Genomic DNA, 14,953 nt, shown 5'->3' on the forward strand with positions numbered 1-14,953 from the left:
GCGCCGCCGCCCGCCGCCGAGAGCCTCTCCCGTCTCCAGCGCGAAGCCCGCCATCTCCTGTGCCGCCGCCCGGCCAGAGCAGCTCCGGCCGCCGCTCCCGCCGTCGCGAGCAGACCCGCTCCCGCTGCAGCGCGCCGGCCACCGAGGCCGTAGGCGCAGGGGAGGCGCGGCGCCCTCGCTCTCGGGTCCGGCCGCCGCCTGGAGCCGGAGCAAAACCTCCGCCGAGCGCCGGCCCTCGCTTCCGCCACCGCGCGCCGGACACCGCACCGGGGAGGGCCGCCGGCGGGAAGGACGAGGGCCGGCGCGGAAAGGGCTGGCGGCAGGGAGGACGGCTGCCGGCGTGGAGAGGGCGGCGGGGAGGACGAGGACCGGCGCGGGGAGACCCGCCGGCGCGGTCAGGGCCGCCGGCGTGGGGACGGCCGCCGCCGGGAGGAGTCTGAGAGCCAGCCCATGTGCGACAGAGAGAGGTGTGGGTGGGGTGGGGAAGAAGACAAGGTAGAGCTGGTAGGCCCCACTTGTCAGTTGCAGTAGATGTATGGGTAAAATAGATTTGAGTAAAAAATATTGATGACTAGAATATAGAGTATGAGAAATAGATTTGGGTAAACTAGATTCAGAAAAAAGAATATCGATAACCAAGATTGAATATTTTTAGAGAATGAATTTAGAGTACGATGAGTACGGACATTAAAAAAAAGCCAATCCTGATACGAAAGGCCCCAACGCAACCACTAGCACCTGAACTGAAACTTCCCATTTAGCCGTTTTGCCCCCATACTGAACGGACCCCCTCACTCATCTCTCCCGCCACGGTTTCGCTTGGGATTAGATAGACTAGGAATGATCTGGCAACAGAATCCGCTGGCACATCAGCGAAGAGTTGCCAAATGATTTCCCATTTCTTCCTAGGCTGTGTTTAGTTCCCACGAAATACACTGTAGCGCGGGGGTGAAAATCACTGTAGCGCACTGTAGCACGTTTCGTTTGTTTGTGGTAGATATTGTCCTACCATGACCTAACTAGGCTCAAAAGATTCGTCTCGCAACGTACATCAAAACTATGCAATTAGTTTTTTTATTTACCTACATTTAGTACTCCATGCATGAGTCATTTGCTACATTTAATATTTCGATGTGATGGAAATGTGTTGGAAAATGATATTTTTGTGGGGGTTTTTGGTGGAACTAAACACACCCCTAGTCGCCATGCTCCCTTGCGTGCGAACGTATTGGCAGCGTGCCAGCGTCCCTGGCACTGGCAGCAGCCAGCCCCCGAGGGGCCCGCATGTCATGCACAGTAGAGTAGTAGTAGGATACAGGCTGATCCACGCTGCCTAACTGCGACAGGAATATATGCTGTCGTGACCTGGGTGGGGTTCCCAGTTCCCCTCCTCTTTTCCCCGACAGAGATGCTACGCTACCGGCTCGATCGGGTGTTTCGGGGACAGATTTTTCATTGGTGCTCGTGTAGTCCTGTTATCCAAAAAAAATCAAGGGCGAAAGGGTAATCGAATCCGATAGTAATAAAAATACGAGTAGATCTAAAGAACAGATCAAAAAGAAGAGGCTCGAAAAGAGCAGGCGGGGTTGAGAGTCCCTCTTGGCAGATCATGCAATCCTATCGAGTCTTCAGCTGAAGCTAAGTGAGTGTCAGTCTCTTCTACCCTGTAGTGCCTCACTACTGTGAAATGATGAAGACATGAAGTTAATGTTTGTCCATGGTGGTTTTCACTAGATTATTATATTACCAGATTAATACATAGCAATGCAAGTAAAAAAAACTCTTAGCAACGAAGACCAGTGCTGAGCACTGCAGGCATTGGTTAATTGAACTCGTACCTATCCGTGGTTGATACATCGCTCTCACGTGACTTGGTCAATCTTGAGAATATACCATGTGTGACAGATTTGCGTGCATGCCATCATAGGAATGAATGTGCGTGCGTTGTGGGTGTCTAAGTTGTACTATGTAATCTCAAAAGATAGTAAGAGGGTGTTTGGGTTCCGAAAAAATAAACATTAGCCCTGTTATGAGAATCTTATCATTATAAGTATTGAATAAAAATCTAATTATAAAATTAATGAGAAACCCGGATCTAATTCGCAAGATGAATCTAATGATGTACATAATTCATAATTAATGGATGGATGTTGCAGCATCACTGTTGCAAATTATTGATTAATTAGACTCATTAAATTGAACTCACAAATTAGCACCCACACATATGTGAAAAAAATATAAATGAATTTTATTTAATACTCTGACTAAACTTTATTCCCGGGAAGGCTGGAACCAACGGGGGCGCTAATCCCTCCGCCGAAACGAACAAGCCCGGCGGGAGGCGGAGCACGATCCGTCGCTGTCATTCCCGACCAGCTCTGCTCTGCACCCCGCAGGCGCGCGGCGGCCGGCCACAGTCCACGGGAAACCGGCGACGAACGAGTACGTACGTACGAGGGGAGCCGTAGCCCCCCGCTCCGTGCCCGCCCGGTAGGCGAGCAGCTGCCGTTACGCGGCTCGGACCTCCTGGCCTGCTCGCATGACAGCTCCGTCTCCGTGTTGTCCAAACTCCCAAGCAGGCAACAGCAAGACGTACTATGTAAATTTTAGCCTTTCTTTCTTGTCCCAGCTTGAAGATGGCTGCCTCATCTCGTTTCAGTTATGCAACGGCGAAGCAAAAGATTCAAAGAACGAAGCAAGCTATGTATTTCCCCTCTGTTTCAGACAATCTAAAAGAAATAGAGAGAATAACTTCACCTTTCCAGCTTCGACATGACTCTGAACCACCGCCCTGAGGTCAGGCCTCCACTTCACCTCTGATGCAAAGCCAAGCAGACAAAGGTCTAGGCTGACTTGGATCAGACTTGGGGACGCCAACACCAAGCTGTTTCACCTCAGGGCCAATGCGCGGCGCAGGAAAAATTTTATACCCTCTATTCAGATACAAGACAGACAACTCACAAGTCATGAGGACAAAGAAGGTGCTTTACGGAACCATTTCCAGCAAATCCTTGGTACTAACACACCAAGAACAATGTGCCTCAACTGGGATCGGCTACACATCCAGCAACATAATCTGGATCACTTGGACAACCCAATATCAGAAGCAGAAGTCAGTAAGGCAATTTTGGAGGCAGGGATCTGATGCAAGGCTCGCCGCCGGACTTCGTCGGCGCGGGAGGCTCGGGGAGCTAGATCCGCCGTCCAGGTGGGCTGATCTGGTGCCCCCGAGCCTCGGTCGGCGCGTGCTGGCGGTGCGGCGGCCGCGGCGGTGGCTGGCGGCCCCCTGTGCTGTGGTGCGTGCCAGTCGTGCTGCAGCTGCGGCGGGTGGCTGGCGGCTCGACGTCTTGCGGCCGTGTGCGCGGCGGCGGTGCGGCGGACAGCGGTGAAGGTGGAGGTGGTGGTGGGGGAGGTCGGCGTGTTCGGCTGGAGCTTGCGGCTCCGCCATGGTGGTGGGCCAGGGTGGTCTGGACTGCGCGGTGGGGCATCATGGAGGTGCGGCGGGGCGTGCCGGGATTTGGAGAAGGTCTGTCTATCGCAAGTGTCGCCCGCCGGCTCACTGCCGCCGCTCGTCGGCGTGGGGTGGGCTGTGTTTGTGCAACAGGTTGGGGTTTGCTCCGGGCGAAAGCCTTGGTGATGGCGCCCTCGAGCGTCGTTCTTCCTGTTGGGGGTGCTATTGTGGAGCCACTCTACCTGTTGCATGTGAGGTCTCTGGGTGAAAACCCTGTCCACTCGTGGACGAGCGTCGGCGACGCCATTGGCGTCGTGCCCTTCTTGAAGGCGTCGCTTCTTGAGATTGGGTTTGGCTTGCGGCAGTGTTGTGATGCCAATGGTGAGGGAAGGCGGCCATGGGTGGGGGTGGTTCGTTCGTGGCTGTATTTGATGGTGCTGAGGGCTCATGGTTGCTGTTAGCTTTGGGTCGGCGTTTGTGGTGCGGTGGTGATCTCGGTGGTGGCAAGGTTAATCTTTAAGGCATGACGGCTTAGCTAGTCTTGGTGAAGCAGTGTCCAGCGGCGGAGTGTCGCTTTAAGGTGGTTTTGCTTCTGTGTTGTGAGGCGGTGGATGTGGCGATGCCCCACGCGGTTGAGGTGTCTTCGAGGGTCAAGATTTGGTTTTGCTTCGCGGTGGCGGCTGGGAGATCGACGACTATGTGCATGTGGCATGAGGAGGACAGTGCCATGATGGAGGAGCTGTGGTTTCTATCCAGGCTTGCAGCGGGCTGCGCCAGTTTTGGCGTGGAACAACGTTGAATGACGGCGCTTGCTTTGGTGGTCTCTTGTAGGTTCCTCTCCCAGGGTGTAGTGGTGTAGCGTCGTGTTGATTTTCGCTCGGTTTTTTCTATTAAACTGAGCATTGTATGGTTTGGCCTCGTTTTCCTTAATATGAGGCACCTTCTTATATGACATCGCAGTGCTCTTGCCTTTAATTTCAAAAAAAAAACATCGATTGAAGATACAATACAATGGAGGTTCAAGGCTAATGGAAAATACTCGGCCAAGTCAGCATATCGTGTGCAATTTCATGGCTCCTATGCAGATAACAAGTGGAGCAAGGTTTGGAAGGCCAAAGTGGAACCAAAATGTCGTTTCTTCTCATGGCTATTGCTGTAAGATCGCCTACCGACAACAGACCGCATAATCCGAAGAGGCGGCCAGGCGGACAAAACATGCAAACTTTGCCATGTCCACGACGAGTCAAGTTGGCATTTGGTTAGCAATTGCGCCTTCTCACAAGGTGCGTGGATGAAGATTGCCCAGGAATTTAATTTTCAAACGTTACAAACCATGTCCAACCATACGTCAGTGAGTGAATGGTGGAATGAATTGTCACAGCAGCCCCACCCGGGTTCAGCACAACTTTTACAGGTCATAACTTACACGGCTTGGAACATTTGGAAGGAACGATGCCGTCGAGTCTTTGATAACAGAGCGATGTCAATAGATCAATTGGTCAGCATCATCAAGATCGACATTGCCAACTACAGAGCAGCACATGTAACTCGGGGAATCGCTTGAATTCCTATTCATTGTACATATAGGTGTTAGTCAGTAGATCTTTCCGTTTGTTAGATAGTGTGTGTGTAACTTTTCTCTCTTCTACTATTAATGAAAAGGCAGAGCACCTGCCCCTGATTGCTCAAAAAAAAAATGCAAAGCCAAGCCATGCAGGTGGCCACTTCAACTTTCAGTTACACAACGGCAAAAGGTGACCTAGCAACTTCTCGTTTATATTAGGTGCCTAGACGCATGTATGAATAAAAAAAACTTGACCTGCGGGGGAAAGACCATTCCCACGGCATTGTATTAAGAAGAAGACCTTCTCACACAGGTTAAAAAAAACTCTCGAACCCCTGCCCCAACCCATACATAGTGGCCCGTCGCCTTACGAGTTAGGCCGGACCCAGACTATGCTTTGGCTATGAGGACAGACGAGGAGATTTCTTTACCCTTGCACTACCCACCGGAAAATCCGTCTCCAAAGGGGATTGAACCCCGGCCGACAAGCAGGGGGCGCTATTGAGCGCTGCTAGCCAGTTCAGCATCGCGGCCGTTCGCGACGCATGTATGAATGACCCTGAAAACGAAACACCTGCAAGCATTTGGTCACATTCTCCAACAACACAAAGCCCCTTTCTGCTCATGTTCCAGCTTGAGCATGGCCCTGATCCTGAAGATCATCAGGCCTGAACCTCAGCGTTAAACCTATTAACCATTAAAGATGATAATAATGACCTCACACCACCGCATTCTGAAGTCTGATGACGTTGACCAGTTTTGAGTTTCAGTTACACAACGGTAAAGGTAGCCTAGCCACCTCTGCTTCTAGGTGCAGAGGGTGGCCACCTAATAAGAAACGAAATACTTGACCTGCAAGTGTTTGGTCACGCTCAGCAGTATGCACCATCTCTGCACAGCACCAACCATTCCAAACAAAGGATGCATATCCTTTTCTGCTCATCTCTTTGGATTCGCTTGTATTCCAAGAATATGCAACCGTTTGTCACAAGATAGACCACATTTCACTTTCTTCATTTAATATAAGGTTGCAAGATTGACTAAAATGTATTGGTCACATCAAAACCAAAGGCGCATTCGCATGACATGATTGCAACATTTTTGAAAGAATGGAGGAGGCGTAATAGCTAATACTCACCCCGTTTTTTTACATATATTATACTATTAGGTTTGTCCTAAGTCAAAAGTTATCCAACTTTGACCAAATCTATAGGAAAATAGCAATAATTATACTATCCAATATAGGCAGTAGTGGGTTCAATAAAAGAAATTCGGTATTGTAAATGTTATTATTTTTCTATAAATTTGATCAACTGATTTAGAACAACCCTAATACGACATGTAAATAAAAACATGGGAGTATGAGTTGTCGACACTATCTACTTATTGCTTGTTTAGAGTTATACAAATCAAATGGCATGGAAAGCTAAAGGGCAACCGTATTCTGGTACAAGTCTCACTAATTTTACTATTAGGTACTATACACCATTTCCTTATCCAATTGGTGGTTGCATTTCCAATCAAGGTGCAAGAGTGATGATTACTTGTCAGCCTAATTTCGTGGCAATGAGCAGTTGATGCGACTTACAACACATAGGTTTTGCTCGGCAATGCTCAGTTCATGTTTTTGTTTTCCTAAAAGAAAAAAAGGAAGAAGAAAACAGCAGTGGAGCTTAATTAATTCACGCTGTTAATCAAGCAAGGGCAGTGGCGCGGCAGCAATTACTGCAAACTCCAGGGTGGTAATCATTCGAGCGTGTACAGAGTGGAATTTTTTTTGAGCAAACATACATGTATTTCTAGTTAAGGAAACCGTACAAAGATGCGTACATCACCAAAGGATACGGAGTGGAGTTTGCCAGGCCATGGAAAGGGACACCGCGGGAGCATCTGGCGTTCTCATCTCGAGGAGGAGAACAAAAGGGCGTGGTCCGTCGATCCATCACTTTAACTAATCATGGGTCACTCAACAGCAACCGCCCACCTGAAAACCTCCCAATTAATTAATCAACCCTATCAAGTGGATTAATTAAGCAGCTGATTATTAATTAATTAATTAATTAATTAATTATACCTTGCTTCCAATTGGCCTCTGCAAGATCCTCTGTCCGGCTGCCTGCGAGGCGCCAGCTAGCAGCGGCTAATCCAATCCAACAGCCGTATCTGCGCGCTCAACAGACATGCGTTGACCCTGTCATCAGTTTGCTTGGTGCCAATCCACTTTTTTTTTTCCAATTATAGTGTCAACTTGTGCTGCAACAAAATGGAGCAGTACAGCAATGCAACCATTTCTGTTCATCATTTTTTTAAATATCATTTCTTTTGAGGAGTAGTTACTTTGTGTGTTGATTATGGGAGGTGCAGTGCATAGATGGATTAAGAAGCACATACTGGAACTGAATATAGATTATTCCAAGAACAGTGCCACTAGAAGATAAAGTGTGAAAGAAGTAGGAAAGGCTACTTAACTAGCCAGGTTTATTATGGGAGACAAGTACCAACCACTAATGTGTGTACATTACTCATTTGTAAAGGCAAGAATATACACTGGTACTCTCCACATGGAGGTCCTTTACATTGTGCGCTTTTTTTCTCCCGACTATAAACGTTTTAAGCAAGGACAAAAGGAGCTCGGTTTGTTGCTCACTAGTCATAGTAGCACATTTGAGGAAGTATTGAAACTTTTAGTACCTCGTTATAACGCAATGAAACCTTGGCAGGAATTGTTGCGGTCGATGTAGACTCTCTACTGGATGATGATCATGGTACAATCATTTGTAACTTATTAACAAGATGTTAGGAATTGTGTAACAACTCGAGAAAAATTGCATCCATTTTTTATGGACATACAACCCCACGGGGGACATAAATCATAAATGCAACCATCCTGCCAAATGGCGAGGGGGGAAAAAAGCAAACCCTTAGTGAAAACGCAGCATCATCCTGTTAACACTCGTGAATGCAACACCTTAAAACGTAGAAGTGGAACTCTAGAAATGTTCGAGTTAGCCTAGGTTGTCATTGTCATGCATGTGGGCCGCAACAAGCGGCCAGCCAGTAGTGGAAGTGAACCTAGCTAGGATGACTCATAATATTGCAATTCAAATAAATTTATAAGTCAATTCTCAATTTACCATAAATTAACATGCACTTGTGAAAGGAAAAAAAAAGCTAGCTGTCGGTTGGGTCGTTAAACTGGTTACGTCTTTTCGCTAACCATAAGTCAATGACAAAAGCGGTTTGTTGGTAGGTACAATGGCGAAGCTTCAGCAACCAGCTTCGTACTTGGAACAGTGGCGCCGGCCGTCTTGACACATTTTGGATTCTTCCGATTTACTACTACTCTTTGAGCTGCCGCTAGCTAGCTGCCACTGTGTCCAACGGCCATCCTTTTTTGAGTCTTTGAACGCGTGGATGGCAGCTAATCTCTCGCTTAAGGGCCAAGATCTCAATCTAGTACTGATGCTATTGCTACCAGATAGCACTATTGGGAACACACAGGAGGAAGGAAAGGAGGTTGTTGATTCGTATGCAAGAAAAGAGGCTTGCTTGAGGTGCTACGCGGCTTCCATTTCTCCATATTTTAATTTGTTGTCGGCAGGATCGTGTGTTCAATTCAAAAAAAGTTACGAGCACCCAATCGGCCAATCTTTGTTTGGGCCATGGGGACAGGATTCAACCACAAAAGCAAATGTGGCGAACATGGATGCAGAGACCATTCCGTGGTTAAAAGCCTCGTCTGCGAGGTGTTCCGGCCGTCGCGCTAAGAGATGGTTTCCTAGCTATACGAAGAAACATCACAACTGTGTGTTCTGTGATCGAAATCCTAGTATGGTTTTAGGAAAGCGAAGATTGCGGGTGCAGATTGATCTAGTTTTGCAGGTTGCAACAACTGGATCTCTTGATGCTCGAAGAGTTTCCAGGAAATGCACAGATGTTTCCACATACTATTTGGTGAACCCTGGGCCAAATTGAATGGATTCTAAAATGAAGCCCAACCAACACAAGCCCACAAAATGCCAGCCTGGGCGCTCGAGGCGCCTAAGTAAGACGGCCCAAATAACCGACTAGGTCCAATATCTGGACCGCGCTTCGGCCCGGCCCTAGAAAATAAGGCCGCACCCTCGCCGCGGCATCTTCTCGTCCATCTCGCCCAGGTCGCGAGCGCGGCCTCGAGACGAAGCGGGCACGCACGGCGTATTAGGGCGTGATTGATTGGTCGCATGACCCCTCATCCAGGCTCGCAGGGTGCAACCTTGGGTTGTTTGGTTACCTGCATTATTAGGTATTGGGCCAGGCCGGGCGGATGCAAAAGGGGCCTCCGGGCCTAGCTCGCGGGAAATGGCCGAAACCCTCGTTTCCCCGGAGCCGGGCTCGCTCGGTGCGGCGGTGAGCGCGCGGGCGACGAAAATGGCTGCGCGCGTGCAGGCGGGAAGGACTAGGGTTACCGCCGCGATTTTGCGCCATTCTTCGCGTATATATCTTCACTGCTCCTCCTCCCACCTCCCACTCACTCCTCTGGTCCTCACCGCCGTCCAGCAGGTTCGTCGTCTCCCCCCACCCTTTGAGATTCGTCCCCGCTCCCCTCTTGCTCTTGCAGAAGCAGATCTAATCCCTCCTCTCTTCTCTGTGCTTCGATTTGTAGGTGACATTAGTGAGGAATCCGAGCTGCGAGGCAAGTGATTTCGAAACCCTAGCCCCTTTCTTTTCTGGTCGGTGCCGATTTCTTGGATTTTCCTAACCCTAGATTCTCTAAATCGTGATCTCAAAGGTGCAGCCGCTCACTGTAAAGATCTATCTTTCTTGCATTTATTTCGATTTTGGTTATGTTCCAGTAAAGATTGGTATGCTGCATGGTGAAATCGAGTTTCTTTTTTGTGTAGGACTTCAGATCTGATGGTCCTTCTTCTCTTTCCCTCACATCTGGTCGTCGATTGGCTTGCTGCTACTCCTGTTGTGGTAACGAAAGCACAAACCCCTCCTCCTAATTTCTTCTGTGCTTTGTTGTGCCATGGATGCATTTTTTGTGGGAAGAATCTGAGCATTTGATCATGTCAGTGGTGCTTTATGTTGTGAATCTGAGCATTGTTGTCCAAGTCAATGATGTAGATTGCGTTAATCTGAGCAAACTTGTAGATGCTTGTTTGTTAATCTGAGCAAACTTGTCCATGCCAATGATGCATCTTTATTATTCTGAGCAAACTTGTCCATGCCAATGATCCATTCTTTGCAAATCTGAGTACACTTGTCCATGCCAATGTTGCCTCTGTGTTGTAATATGAGGACACTTTACTTCATGTTTTGTGCAAACACTTAAGCTCCTTATTCTAATTTTTTAGATGGCCCTGGAAGACCAGAGACAAATGATTATTGTTCATGCAGCCGCTCTAGTCACTGCTATGTATGCATTTTTCATCAGTAGGATTAGAATGGGTCAACTGTCCCGACCTAGTATTACTTATTCCACAATGAGTGTTATGGATGATGAACGACAAAAGAACCTGGACAAAATCTATAACTGCAATGATGTAGAGTGTGTAAACATGCTTCGCATGAGGAGAGCTCCTTTCTTTCAGCTTTGCAATTTGCTTAGGGGGGGAATCTGCTTAGAGACAGCATACATAGCAGTGTAGAAGAGCAAGTTGCAATGTTTTTGCATGTTGTCGGCCACAACCGACGTTTTAGAGTGATACATCAAAATTGGAGGAGGTCTGTTGAGACAGTGCATAGATATTTTAAGGAGGTGCTCTATGCTATTGGGGAACTTAGGCATGACCTGATTAAACCTCCATCTAATGAGACACCACTTAAGGTCAGGAACAGCCACAGATGGTATCCATATTTAAGATAATGAACAATTAGTATAATTAATAATAAATCTTGCATAATTTGGTGCATAGCATGTAACAAGAATTATTGGGTGCCATGTAGGATTGTGTTGGGGCAATAGATGGAACTCATGTATATGCTAGAGTGCCAGCCAAGATTGCAAGCAGCCTTTAGGGGTAGGAAGAACTACCCCACACAGAATGTGCTAGCTGCAGTTGACTTTGATTTGAAATTCACATATGTGCTGGCTGGTTGGGAGGGATCTGCACATGATGCCACAATTCTTGCTGATGCACTAGAGAGGGATGATGGGTTAAGGGTTGCAGAAGGTAAATAACTAAATTGGCTATCTTACTTGAATCAGAATATGCATAACAATAGGACTAATGCATGTTTATATATACTTGTTCTAGGTAAATTCTATCTAGTAGATGCTGGATATGTATGTCGCCCTGGATTCCTTCCTCCTTACAGGGGCACTAGATACCATCTTAATGAGTATGTGGTCGACACTATCCAACCAATGCAAGAGAGTTATTTAATTTGAGGCATTCAAGTTTGCGTGTAACTGTTGAGAGGGCATTTGGGGCTTTGAAAAATCGATTCCGTATTATTGACAACAAACCCTTTCACCCATTCAAGACACAAGTCAAATTGGTGCTTGCATGCTGCATTATACACAACTGGATACTTTGTTTTGGGGGAGATGAGGTTATACCTGTTGAGTCTACTTGGGAGCCCAACAGACTTTATGATCAGGGGCATGGTGCTCCTATGGATGACAATGCAGCTTGGGCTTAGAAGAGGGATGAATGGGCTAATAGCATGTGGGCTAATATGGGTCACTCACGCACCTAGATTCCTGTACTAGGTTATTTCCATTTGTTTTCTGAACAATGCCCTTTGTGGTTTGCTTTTATGTTGTTTGAATCATGGACAAGTTGCTATGATGATTAAGTAATTCATGTACCCCCTTCTAATTCCTTTTTTACCTGAGGCATTGGACAAGTTGCTGTGATGATTAACTACTTCATGTACTACCTTCTAATTTCTTTTATACTTGAGGCATTGGACAAGTTGCTGTGATGATTAACTACTTCATGTACTAGCTTCCTTGTATACCTGAGGCATTGGGTAACATGCAATGATGATCCATCTTGTTTTATAACCTGAGGCAATGGGTATTATGCAATGATGATATTTTTATTTTATAACCTGAGGCAATGGGTATTATGCAATGATGATCCATCTTTTTTTATAATATGAGGCAATGTGCATGATGTAATGATGTTTATCAATATTCAATCTTGTTTGCAAATCACTCTTTGATTGAATAGTCTGTTAGTTGGGTTGTACCAGAGATGGCTCAAGAGTTTCCTCAGTTTGATTTGGTGGAGGAGCTTGAGGCTGCTGAAGCCGCTGCCCAGGCTGCTGTTGGTGCCCAGCCTGCTGCTGGTGCTGGTGCCCAACCTCCTGTTGGTGCTGGTGCCCAGGCTGCTGGTGCTGCTGCTAGGAATGCAATGAGGTGGACCAATGCCATGTCTAGCTTCATGCTTTGCCGCATGTGCCAGCTGATCTCAAGTGGGGTGAGAACTGACAAAGGGTTCAAGGAAGTACACCTGAATCAAGTTGCTAAGGCTATGTAAGAGTTTTCAGGCAATGAGACCACTGGCACTCAGGTGTACAACCACCTGAGGAAGTGGAGGCAGAGGTGGGTAAGGGTTGTTAAACTTAGAGAACTTAGTGGTGCTTTGTGGAATGAGGACACCTGTGCAATCACTTTGGAGGATGAGCACTACAAGGGCCATGTGAATGTGTGTTTACTTGTTAAACTTATAGAAGTTATTTGCTGCATTCATAAATTTTTTTCACAAACTGACTTGTCCAAAATACATTTTAGGCACACCCTAAGGATGCTGACTTACTTAACAAGCCCATAGACAACTACCACCAGATGCAGATTATTTTTGCCAATGGGCAGGCAACTGGCAAGTTTGCCATGGGGTCTAGTGAGCCTTTGGGATCCCCATCTGACTTTGCTGACAGCAACCTTAATTATGTGGATTCTGATGTTGGTATGGCTGCTGGTGGGAGTGCTGAGCAAACCAAGACACAACAGGCTGCTACTGGTATAACTGGTGCTGTTGGTGGTGGTGGTAGTGGGACACAATCTGATGCAAACAACAAGAGAAAGAGGTGCATGCTTACTGAGGGGGATATTGTTGTTCTAACTGGCATGACAGATGCAGTGAACAATGTTGCCTCTGCTATTCGTGAGACCAAGGTTGAGGATTCTCACCCTGCTTTGTATGATGCTGTCATGTTCATGCCTGGCTTCATTGATGAAGCACTGTTAGCTGCCTACAGCCATCTGCTTGACAACAAGGCTCATGGTTCTGCATTTGTCAAGATGAATGACTCTCACCCTGTTATGTGGCTCAGGAGCTACTTGGCCAAGCACTACTACATGTAGAGGGTGGTCCTCTACATCTGGTTGATCCATCTTTTTTGCAAGTGAGCCTGCTGATCAGATGGTGGCTTCTTTTGTGCAGTTAGCCTGCTGATTTGCAAGTGCCTTCTTTTGTGCAGTGAAGCCTTGAGCTCTGGTGGTGGCTAAACTTGAGCATAGAGGATGATGCACTCATGGTGGCTGGTTCTGTGCATATCTCCTCCTGCCTTCACTTGTGCAGTTGATCTGATCCTGCACTCTTTTGTGCAGCTAACCTTCTCTCTTTACTAACTATACCATATAGTTAGTGATTGATTAGAGGATAGTGTCACAGCTGCTACTTGTAGTCCTTAGAGATGAGTAGTTCATCTATGAGTTTGCTGATGATGTGGATTGGACACTTTGCTGGATCAACCAGTACCATTTGATGTGTTAATTTGTTGAACTGAGCTTATGCCCATTGCCAATGATGTGGTTCTGTTGAATTTATCCTTTGTGCACTTCTGTTGATTTCCATAGCTCATTGCCAAAGATGTTGGTTCTGTTGATTTGATCATATGTGCATATGTGCATTTCTATTGATTTTCTTAATTCAAACTGAGCATATGCCCATTGCCAATGATGATGTTCTGTTAATTTGATCATATGTGCATTTATATTGATTTCCCCAAATGAATCTGAGCATATGCCCATTGCCAATGATGATGTTTCTTCTTTTTTACAACAACATAGCTTGCATCAATGGCATGGTATGTAGTCCATGTTGGTCGACAAACTGGTGTGTTCTCAAGTTGGGGCGATTGCCATGCTCAAGTGGATGGTTTCGGTGGTGCTTGCTACAAAAAATACAGAACTAAAGAAGAAGCCTTCTCAGCTTTCTATGGGTAACGAGGAACAAGTGTTGCGTCTGCTGTAAACAATCTCAACTTGATGCCTTTTCACGTAGAGATGTTGTATTAGTAGTCCTGTGTGCAATGTTGGTAGTTCAAACTCTAGCCATTGTGTATTTAATTAGGAAATTGATGTAATATTGTGTTCAAACTACCTATCCAAACTCATGAACTACTTGCTGGTAACCTCACCACTTCATGCAAGAGGTTATTCAACCAACTTGTATCCAGCCAACTAAACAACTATGAACTTGCATCTGAATTCAAACTTGGCTATGCATGCATGTAACCAAACAGCATCTCTGGCTGGCCTGGCTGGACTCAGCATGCAACCAAACAACCACCTCTTGCATGCACACAGCCTGGCTACTGGGGCCTGGCTCTCGGATGCGAGCCAGGCTCACTGGAGAAGTCAACCAATCACGCCCTTAGCATCTGCCTGGAGGAGGTCAGGCCGCTCGCCACCTCCATGCATCATGCATGCCGCGCGCTGAGCGTGGCTCGGCCCCCTGCATCCCCGTCTTTGCGCCACGAGGCCACCACCAGCCCGCCATGGCCTCTGCCCTCTGCCAGTCCGCCTCGGCTCCAGGTCAGGCGTTAGCTCGCCAACCTTGGTTAGAAGAGGGCGAGGGTGCTGAGCCGGCTGGTGGCCGGCATCTGGAAGGCCGGCCTGGACGGGGACTGTGTGCGGTATAGGATGTTCGTCGACAACGACACCATGGGTGAGAAGGACAACAACTGCTTGAAGCCTCCTCGAGACCTTGCTCAGG

The 14,953-nt window shown here is 47.3% G+C and overlaps 1 pseudogene; it reads left to right on the forward strand.

Annotated features, from left to right (window-relative positions):
- The first annotated feature begins 12,205 nt into the window (after positions 1-12,205).
- On the forward strand, positions 12,206-13,317 carry LOC120667195 (annotated as a pseudogene).
- Positions 13,318-14,953: the final 1,636 nt, after the last annotated feature.

Source organism: Panicum virgatum, chromosome 3N, assembly GCF_016808335.1.
Source record: "Panicum virgatum strain AP13 chromosome 3N, P.virgatum_v5, whole genome shotgun sequence".
Lineage (NCBI taxonomy): Eukaryota > Viridiplantae > Streptophyta > Magnoliopsida > Poales > Poaceae > Panicum > Panicum virgatum.